This window comes from Drosophila willistoni, chromosome 3R (assembly GCF_018902025.1).
Source record: "Drosophila willistoni isolate 14030-0811.24 chromosome 3R, UCI_dwil_1.1, whole genome shotgun sequence".
Classification (NCBI taxonomy): domain Eukaryota; kingdom Metazoa; phylum Arthropoda; class Insecta; order Diptera; family Drosophilidae; genus Drosophila; species Drosophila willistoni.
In genome coordinates this window covers 32,393,788-32,405,125 of record NC_061086.1, presented here as the reverse complement: position 1 = coordinate 32,405,125, position 11,338 = coordinate 32,393,788, and the positions used below count along the sequence as shown (strand labels likewise).

At 35.4% G+C, this 11,338-nt stretch overlaps 1 non-coding gene across 1 annotated transcript; it reads left to right on the top strand.

The window, feature by feature from the left end:
• Positions 1–4,475: 4,475 nt before the first annotated feature.
• Positions 4,476–4,548, top strand: Trnar-ucg. The gene has a single exon. It is a non-coding gene; the product is annotated as a tRNA-Arg (tRNA).
• Positions 4,549–11,338: the final 6,790 nt, after the last annotated feature.

Genomic DNA, 11,338 nt, shown 5'->3' with positions numbered 1-11,338 from the left:
ACTAACACCAACACCAACACCAACATCAACATCAACATAAACATAAACTTACAAATGCATAGACAAAATGCAACACACACACACGTATACAGTTTTGTGTTGCCTACTTTGGGGCGTCGCAGTGTCTCAACTTAAAAAGGGGAGCCAAAAGAATGAACATACAAAACTTTTAGTAATATTTTTATTGCCCTTGGCTGGTAGTTTTTAGTTTCCTGCATACAGAATTTCACTTTTCATTTTTCCCATTTCTTTTGACACATCAAATATTTTATTATCATTTTATATGCATATACATATTCCATTTAGTCTTTTTCTCTCTCGGTAGAAATGCACAAAAAGTTTATGGAATGCAATAAAAAAAAAAAAGGAAATGTTTTCTTTTCACTTTAGTTTCAGTTTCATTTAAATCCGGATTATATAAAAAAGCTTTGAAAATTGTGCGCTTTTGTTGGACATATTTTTTTAAAAGGATTTTTTTATTTGCTCCTAATTTACTTTGCCAGCATCAACGGCATTTGGATCTCATTTTGTCAACAGGGTAATTAGCTAAAATTGCTTTGGCAACAAGAAAGTCAAGGGTCAGGGAGAACTTCTCCCTCTCTCTCACCATTAGACAGAAGAAAATTCATGATAAAAGAAGGCAAGGACAAAAAATAAAAGATAACTTTTCAAACTTGTCTGTTAATCAGCAAAACTTCTAGACACAAAAGAGACTTGATCTTTATAATATTCTTCTCCCGCTTTCTTTACGTAATGCACGCCAAAAATCACGACTAGAATTTAATTTAAGTGCAGCTAACACGACAGCAGAAGGAGAAGGACCAAAGTTGAAGTTTCTTTACTGCTCCCTGTTCTTTGCTCTGCTCTGCTCTGCTCATATGGCAGTAAAATGAAATAAATTGCACAGAATGCAGAGCACAAGTAGCGTTATATTTATGCAGCGGAAGCAGGCAACCCGGGGGAACAACCGAACCAAGAGATGCTTGGCTGCATTTCAATGGGTTTCTTCTCCGTTTTTTTTTTTTAACCACCCCCAAAACCATTCCACACCACCCCCACCCATACCCGAATTATTTATGCCGCCCTTTTTGCACCCGGTCTCTTAAAATAAGGGAAGAAATTTTGCAAATGAACACAAAAAATGCAGCGGAAAGAAACGCTGCAAAACGAATATTCGAATAAATAAATATCCTTTCAATGTTGCAATCAAAGTCGCTTGATCAGCAATTGTAATGGTTTTGGAAATGTTTAGATCTTTGGCATCAGTTCAATTTTTTCCATTGATCATACTTTACCATTAAACACATATACCTTTTCATGGTACCCTAACAATCTGCGAAAAAAAAGTGAAATACGGAAACAACAACAGTTGAACAGAAAAAATCTTTTGTATGTAACACAAAAGAAGCGAAAACAGCAACAAAAAAAAAATTAAAGAAAAACGAACTGCAAAATTGACAGAGAACATCATGAAGGGGGAGAAATGGAAAACAACTTGGGATACGGTCTACCAGAAAGACCAAAGGACCAAGCAAGGAGCAAAACAAATGCCATTCTGGTTGCTGCTTTAGATGCTGCATTTTCTTTCATTTTCAGTTTCTTGCAACGAATGCAATTTTCAAGGGATGCGTGTCCAATGTCGGCTCAAGGGCTGAAGCCCCCATTCAATGTCAAATGTCATTAACCCTTTTTTTCTTCAAATGGCCAAACTCTCTGTCTCTCTCTCTCTTCTATCTTCCTTCTCTGCCATTATATAACAGAATGCAAATCACAGAGACATGTCGTATGATAATCATGTGATAATTTCCTCCTCTGACTCAGTTCAGACCGTCTCCGCGGGCTGACATACAGACAGGCCTATTGAGAAATACAATTAGTCGAGTCCAAAAAGAAACAACAACAACAACAACTGAACAACTATAATACAATATATATAATTTGAAAGCGCAATAAACTTGTGCGATAATTTGCATGGTGTGAAAATTATCACGACACGACACACAACAGCTAAAGCAATTGGGACAGTTTGAATAGTCAATCATAGTAATATAGTACACACACACATTCAGAGGTGTGTGTGTGTGGGAATGAATAAATCCATATAGATAGCTGTGACTCATTCCAAATTGAACTAGTTCTTAATATTGAAATTACTTTGCTATTTTTCAATAGAAATTCCAATGCAGCTGATAATTTGATTTTGTAAACAGTTTTTTTCTTTTATGCCGCACGCATTCCAAATGACTCTCTGTCTCTATCGATCTCTTCCCATATTGACGCCTTCCATTCATTGAATTTTAATAGCAAAGGCAGTCAATTGTTTGGGTTACAATAAAAAAAAAAACACAAAAAATATTCTAATGCCGAAACCTTGAGAGCTCGTTCTATACAACACAATACAACAAAGTGACAGATCTGTTAATGATATGCACGCCGCCCGCCTCAAAGATGAACGAGCTGATGTTGTCTGTCCGTGCCTTTGGAATTGTGAAACATTGTGCTCAATTTGTTTATTTGTTTTCTATTTTTACATAATTATACATATATATGTTTGTACATGCAATTACATTAAAATTACAACAAACTATCCTGGAAGCTATGTACATATGTATGTAAACCGCAATAAATTTTAATCAGCATAATAAACAATGCGGTTATGATTGAAATTATGAAAATTCGATGAGTTATTATTACACTACACATTGCATTTTATTTTTGTTTTTATTTTATTTATTATTCATTTTGATTTAAATTCCCATGCATTTTCATTTAATTTCATTTTCGTTTCACTATTTTATTCATTGCCTTTTCAATCCCTTTCATTTTTATCTCTTTTAACTTTTTTATTCATTTCATTCCGTTTCTATTTTATTCTATGTTATTTCCTTTCCGTTTTAAAATATTCTATTTTATTTTCCTTCCGTTTCATTTTCTTTCCATTGATTCCTTGCGATTTCTATTTCGATTTTTCGATTTTTTTTCATTTTTGTTTTATACCAATTTTTCCCGAATTTTTATTTCATTCCAATTTTTTTTTCGATTTTTATTTCATTCCATTTTTATTTTGTTCCATTTTTATATCATTTTCTTTTGATTTACGCTTTATTTATTTTAAGTGAAAATTACTAATTGTTTTATTAAATACTTTATATGTATTATTAGACTACTAATAAAACGTTTAGATATTTTTTAGGTATTTTTTTTGGTAATACCAAATATTAAATGGCTTATAACCAAAAAACCTTTCTAATGAATATAAACGTTTTTCAAGTCAATAAGTGCATTTTGTGAGGAATAACATTTTTTATAGTTCAAGTGTTGTTAAGACGGCTACATGGAAATAGTCTGTCTCATTAAGGGAGTATTTACTGTATGCAGCTTTGGTGTTTTGTTTGTGAGAATTTTAATTGTCATACTTCAATTTATAATGACTATATTAATTATACATAGAGGGGGTCCGAAACAGTTTTATTTCGGCTTTGCACACAGGCCTTCTTTTTCGCTGAATTCCAAAATATGTACATACATATGTACACATGTACATGTACATAAATATATTTATTTGCACGAAGATAGACAAACGCACTTGCATGTGTGTGTGTATATGCACATATGTATGTATATGTATATATCTAGCGGCAACATGCAGCCCACATTACAACCAAGGCTGGGCCCGCATTTGACCCATTGTGATGGAGAGAGGGGGGGCGGGGTTCGCCTTTGGTTAAGGCTTTACTTTGTCGTCCCGTTACCTGCCAGCTACTGGAGCTGCCACCTGTGTCTACACATTCCTCATGTCTACCCCTCTCTCTCTCTCTCTCTCTCTCTCGCTCTTTTGGTGTCTGCTATGCGTGTGTCTGTCAAACCTCGTTTGAATACTATGACGATGTCTTATTGACATTGTATATGTGTATATGTTTTAATTTGGCATTTGCCTCTTGCTTCTCGCACCATTCACCGTTTGCCCGCTTGGTCGCTAGCTGGCTCACTCGCACCTGCTATAAATAAAAAGCGGTCTGCTTTGACGTCATAGTGACGTCATTTGGAATTGACAAGCTAGAGAACACAATGCATAAACATTCATTTAATCATTGTATTTAAAAAAAAAAAATAACACAACACTTAAACACTGTCTAAGCAAGTCAAAGCGCCGTCTTGCCTCTAAAACAGGTTTTCATTTTGTCCGATTAGCTAGCTGCCAGTTGTTGTAGGGTACTCAAAAAGCATTTAAGTTAAAATGCCTTAGTACTAGTACTAACTTATATTACAAAAATTTTAAAAATGAAAAATAAAACATAACCTAAATGGTTAACAATAAAGTTTATTGATCTCCTCAATAATAATGAATAAATATTTTTTTATATTTGCATCGTTTCAGTTAATTCACATGGAGTAATAATGTTTTTTCCATAATTTTTTTATGTGTGCCAACGAAAGTTCTTTCAAGTAGCGCAAAAATTACCCGACACACATGCGACCGTGTGGCCTAATGGATAAGGCGTCGGACTTCGGATCCGAAGATTGCAGGTTCGAGTCCTGTCACGGTCGAAGCAAAAGTAATTTTTTTTTCTTTTTTTTTTAAGCAGTTTAAAATTATTACAAAAATATTTACTACCAGGCAATATAAAAAAAACGTTAACTTTTTAATTTAAACAAAAAAAAAACTTAAAAATGAGTATGTAAATTTTTTTTTGGCATATCAATTTATAATATTAATAAAATAAAAAAGCAATTATTTTATATGATGAGATTTTAATATAAATAATTTACCAAATTTTAAAATGTAAAAGAATTGTGCAACTTGTTTTAATATTGTAAAAGACTTGATTAATGACAAAACAAAAAACATTAAAAAAAACTTAATTATGGATAGTTCGCTTTAAATTTGACAGATGAGCGTGAGAGAGGTTTTTACAAACATTAACATTGTTTGTTGCTCACCCAAGAGTCTAGAATTCACATAATTTGTTATTTTTAAAATTGTTTACTTTATTTCAAATCTTTTTTTTGACATGAAAAATAGTTTTTGATGACAAAAAACATAAAAAGAGAAGAAAAAAAAAACTTGTCATGAACACGGTTTGAACCTCGGCCCATTGCCTTAGAGTTAAGGCCTCTAGCCACTAAGCCGGCAAAATCTGAGATTAGAAGTAAAAGTCGCAATGGAAATTGAATTTTGCATTTCACTAGATAAATATTATCATAAGTTTTGGACTAGAACAGATTAAGTTGTTTACCAACTAGTCACTCTATAGTATTTCCAATGAATCTGTGTCTGTATTGCGTAGGGCAAGTATAATTTTGTTTTTTTCGGCAAATAAATATTTATTTCAAACGAAAAGAGGATATTTAAAAGTCTGTCATTCACACGCTTCTCTTCGATCTATTACAACAACAACTTGGCATAACTTTTATCGTAATTCAGTGATTGTTTTAACAATTATCTGTACAAACAAATACATACTTTTAATTCATCTTTTTTTTTCTTCTGTATATTGAATAATCTGCTTTAAATTTATGCGACATAAATTCATTTGAAGTTCTCAATTAAAATTTGTTTTTATTAACTGGCACGGAATTCGAATTCGAAACTCAGTTTATAGTTGCAGATGCAGATTAAATTGCAGTTTCAGATGCAGAGATGGATGTTTACATTTAATTTCCATTATCCCACCGTGTCTCTCTCTCCCTCTCTCTCTCTCTCTTTCGTTCTCTCGATGTCTTATTCACTCTAGATTTAGTTTATTTTTTTTGGGGCAATTTGCATTAATTGCAAGTGACGTTGGCAATTTTAATTGATTTTTCAACACTAAGTGCATGCGATTTTTTAATGTAAATATAAACTTGAAACATTTATTGTCGATTTGTTGTTGTTGTAAATATATATGTATATATACATATGTATTTGTTGCTGTTGTTGCTATGTTTCTTTATTTTTATTTTGTATCATTTTTTTCTGTTTTCAGTTTTTTTTTTGCGCATTATTACTATTATTATTTTTTGGCACAAGGCTGGCGATTGCGTAAAATGCTTGTTGTTATTGTTGCTGCTGTTGTTGTTGTTATTGTTGGTGCAGCTTTATGAATGGTTGGCCGGTTGGTTGCTTGTTCGTTCGTTCGTTTGTCGTTCAATTCAGACCGTTTGCTTGTTGTTGGTCAAATCTTTTGGGTCTTTCGCCGTGTAATGCATAAATAAATAAATAGTAGAAGGTGAACACAGAGAAGAAAAAGTAAACTAAAAGAAAACAAAACGTGGCAGCAGATAAATAACCAAGTTGTTAATTCAAATGTCGTAATTACAGTTGAATTCAAATTGCCAACGAGAGTAAATGTATGTATTTGTTTCTTCTTCTCCTCGCCAAACTAACTAATCTTAAATGCAAACAAACAAATAAAATGTACATATATAAAAATATAAAATCGACAAAAATAGAGCTTCAGTGAAATGTTTCTGCTTTGCATTTTACATATTCTCGCTAACGAATTTATCAATCAATCGCTCGCAATGGCAATGGCTGGGGCATAGAAAGAGGCGGGGCGGGGCGGCCATGCCCATGCCCATGCCATGCCATCCCATCCATATATTCGATATTTTCGGCTTTATGGCACTCAAACGATCCCACGAATTTGCATGGAGCACGTAGAGAGGTATCTCCAATACCCGACCATCGAACACATTAGCTTTGCGCGTGCAAATTACTGAGCTCCAAGAATTTCGACTATTTTAGGAAAGGTAATTTATTTTTTGAGGCAAAAGGAATGCACATACATACAAATATAGGAGGTAATGCATTGGTTTATCTAATATTTCACACGAAAAGTATACGAATTTACTTTCGCATTACTTCAAGCCAAGTATCTGTTGACCCTGTGTGCTTGACCAGCCCAATGAAAACGATAACATAAACTAAAAGGCAATAAAAATGCTTTTAATTATAAATAAGAGAAAAAAGCATCGAGTATCCTCAGAGTAGCTGACTCAAGAGTCAGCAGAGCTCAATGAAATCTGACCCAACTGACCAGACCAGACCAGAGACCGAGGCTGAAGCTGGAGTTGGAGGTCAGTATTAAAGCCATCATAGGCTGTTAAGTAAATGTCATGGCCAGGCGGCGGGCGGCAGGCATTCAATAACGATGTTCAGCAGGGAAAAGTCCCTAGCCCAAATGGCCACCAACTAAACCAACATCAGATGATGATGATGATGACGATGTCGACCAGGGAACGCAGATAGAGAACTGCGACGTGCACAGTGGGACACAGCATTCAATATCACAGTGTAAAACCTGGAGGACTACGCCAAGTCTTCACCTATTCTACCTACCGATTTGTAAATCGTTTTCCACTGTATCCCTAGACTGATGATGAGTGAGTGCTGCGAGGAAAGGAAGAGGATGGGGCTTTAGCTCAGCTCACATATGCATATGCATAAATGTGAAATGTTTTATTTACACATCGGCCGACATGGAGCGCCGACGCACAATAAAAGCAGTCCCAATGACTGAGTCAATATTTGCTCAAAGTTTTTGCCTCTTGCTACTGCCACCAGGCGAGCGAGAGAGCTGCTTCAGCTGGCTACTGCCTCTGATAGTTGTAGTAGTGGTTGTTGATATTTTTTTTGCTGCTGTTGGTGGCACCGTTGGCTTTTTGCTACCAAAATAACCATCAAATTGACCAAAAACAAAAAGGAGGGGTAAAATATAGAGAACTTATCCCTCCCCCCTGCTCTTTACAGGATGAGGAATGATGACGTGGCCTGGTTACATGTTTTATGTAACCGAAAAGTGGTATGCCAATTGCTTGATAAATGATTTAAGCGTCAACCATTAACCAACTTGTAATAATATTCCAGCAAAAACAAACAAAACATAAATTTTACATTAGTCAATTCACAAATTCATTTGGCATTTAATCCGCACCAAATCTCCTGCTCCTGCTCCTGCTTACCTTCCCTTTTCGAATTTTCTCTTAATGCAAATGCTCAATCATTTCGCTCTATCAGATGTTCTTGCTTAATTTGATGTACGACAAATGTGTCAAAAAATGTCAGAAATAATAAAAAACCAAAAAAGAAGAGAGAGTTCAAGTCGTTAAGGAACTGTCCATACGACTAACCAACCACTACTGGGTGTGAATTCCAAAAAAACGATAGAAATTTATGACCTCACATAAACATTTCTACTCGAAAATTCGTTATGACAAAGTGCCAGGTTGTCAATGACGTTGACAATCGTCCTGATGTGGAACGACGAATCGAATGGCGAACGTGGCGGATGAGATACATAGAGGGAACTGACAAAAAACAGTAACATAACTTTCGTTCATGTTCGAAAAGCGTTCCATAAAGTTGGCAAGTTTATGTTGCAAGTTGAAGGAAAGTGCAGCAACAAAACTTTTTCAACTCTCTCTCAGCCAAAATACGGAAAAAATGTATATCTTCTCTTTTTGTTGCTAATCGACATCTGTCCTGGCCACACCTACAACTTTGTTACTCCTCCCAGATCCTTTAGGCTAAAGTGTTGAAATATGTTACGAAGATTTTTGCAGTCATTGTATATCCCGGATTTAGACGGGATCAGACCATTATATAATATAGCTTCAAGAAATATCGGGCAGATTAAATAACTAGATCATGGATAGAAGCAGAAACAGAGGGAGAGTAGCACAACAACTTAAAAGAGTATACACACTTCGTTACATCCAAAGTTATCCCGCCCAGTCCTCGGGTTTCCTTTTTTTTATAGGCGTTGCTGGCAAATTACCTAAGCAAAAGTTGTGTGGGTGGATGGGGAGAGGGGCGGATGGGTGGCTGAGTGAAGTGGACAAATGTCACAAAAGGAAAAACTTTACGAGGGATGCAGAAGAGAAAACAGAAAGAAAACTTTCACACTAAAAATGTTTGTACAATGTGATTGTTGTTGTTGTATATGTATGTATATAATAAATGTACATAAATATCTATATAAAGACATAAAATTAAAATCAAGCTGATATGTGGATATGTATGTGTAAACTTTAAATCAATAATTGATAGGGTTTAAAAGGGTTTCTGGTCCCTTAATGGCCTTTGGCCGATGTGTTTAGAAACTTTAGCTGCAGTTTTAATATATCTAGAAGTTAAACAAATCAATGTTAACTGTAATTTATGCACTCTGTATTACAAGAACAACCAGTAAGCATCTTCACTCTATCTGCTTGAATTCTGATATCCTTTATGGCGATTTCTTAATAATAACCAGCAACCAACAACAACAACAACAACAACAAGAGCAACACACAACGCGCTGTCAAGTTCAAAGAGGGACCACCCAGTAGGATTAGTCTTAAAAAGAATTCTTGGTAACCAAGGAAACGTTGCTGCTCCTCCTTCTCCTCGTTCAGCTTCCCTTTCTTCTTCTTCAATCCACTCCACTGTGCAGCATTATTGTTAATGAATTCTACACGTATGCTGAGACATTGGACGCGCGCGCGTCGAGACATTCGCCCAATCCAAAAGCCAACCAAGAAGTTGGTTGTTGGTCTGTTGGAGCCTGTTTTGCCAGTCGTTGCCACAATTTTTGTTGTATTCTTTTTCGTTTCTTTTTTTGCATAAAATACCTCGCAAAATGCGCCATATGCAAGAATTAATGTGAACACTTTGTGTAAAATTTAAAACAAGAAAACATAGTCTACTAAAGAAAGCTGGAGAGATATTATATCTATTGTAAGTACTCATTCATTTTATTCTACTCATTCCGATCTATACTCATTCGAATTCGATTTCTGCGTCACATTCGTGCGGTTCCTTATGTGTGGATAAATGTCTCAAGAGTCGATTTGAATGCATTCGTGAAGCTCTTTGTTTGTTTTCTTGAATTCAGCAATGACCAAAACAAAAATTAGCAAAATGGCAAACAGGTATTTGGTTTCTTCTTCTTCTCTCTTTGAGTTGGCGTTTCAGCGGTTTCGCCTTGTCGCTTAATGCATATTTTATTTTACAGCTGCTTCAGGCCCAGATCAGGGGTTCAATGCACAATTGATTGATTTTTAAGTGCAGCCACCGGCGGCGGTGACTCTGTGACACGCCGTGGCAGACGCCGACAACAACAACAACAACAACAACAAGGAGAACGACGACGATGACTTTTTACCTAGAATACATTTGTTTTATTGTCATACAAAATAAAAAAAAAGAAAAGAACCAAAATCTGAGAACTGCGTAACTTGGGTCGTCTCAAATGATGGATCATGATATCCTATTTTGGCTGTTGACAGTGGCACACAAAAATCCAATTTATGCACCTCACTCAAACGCAGACAGAAGAGAGAGAAAAAGGTAAATGGCCAAGTTTAAAGGTTTTTTTTTTTTGGTAATAACACTCATTGTCAGGCCAAAAAGCAAAGTAAATATATATTGGAAGCGACCGAAGGTCCGTGGCGAAGGTTTGTCTTTAATCAAAAGTAAAAAATAAATATATATAGAAAAAAAAAAGAAACAGCAAACAAAACCCGTAAAGGGGCTAGCACCCACAAAAAAATGTCAAAACAACTTTAATTCCATCTCCCTCTCCTTCTCTCTCTCTCTCTATCTATCTCTCACACACACCCACGCCCTTTTTCAGTTGAATGTAGATACATCCTTGCGGGACATAAAACGTTTTCGACAACAACAAAAATATGCGTAGACAAAGGGCACATCAAATTGCCGTGAGCTAAACAGAGCAAACATCCTAAGAAAGCAAAAGAGGCAACTTCTTGCCCCGGACTTTGCCTCGAATAACAAGGTATTTGAAAATACCCTGTGACCAACGCCACGCCACGAATTGAATAGATTTTTTAACTCAAAGAAGCTTAAAATTTTGTATTTCTTTGATAAGTAAAATTTTCAAAAACTCACAAAATAGTTGGCAAATGAAAAAAGGATAAAAGGACGATTATATAATATTGGAATACCAAGGAAATCAAGATTTTGGAGTTTGTGTATTAATTATTTCTCGCAGTGCGTTAAAAACAATCGTTAATCCTTGAAAAAAAGGACGACTAAGAGTTTTCACCACGAAACTCTTAAGTTTATGCATTGATTATTTGTCCAGGGTATATAGAAGTCGTTGCAGCTGCTGCTCATGTCAGAACCAATGACTTTTTTACTTACAAAAAAGTTTATCAAGGTCATTACAGCAGGTTTGGTTTTTTGTTTGACAGGCAGACTGTCCGCTTGCCTGTCTGTCTGTCCTAGTGTCTGTCTGTAGTTGATTAGCACAAATTTCTTATCAAAATGAAGGCAGGCAAGCGAAATGAAATGAAATAAAATGAAATACAAAAAGGTGTGTTCGTCCTGTGAGGTGTGTTAAGGTACATTCAA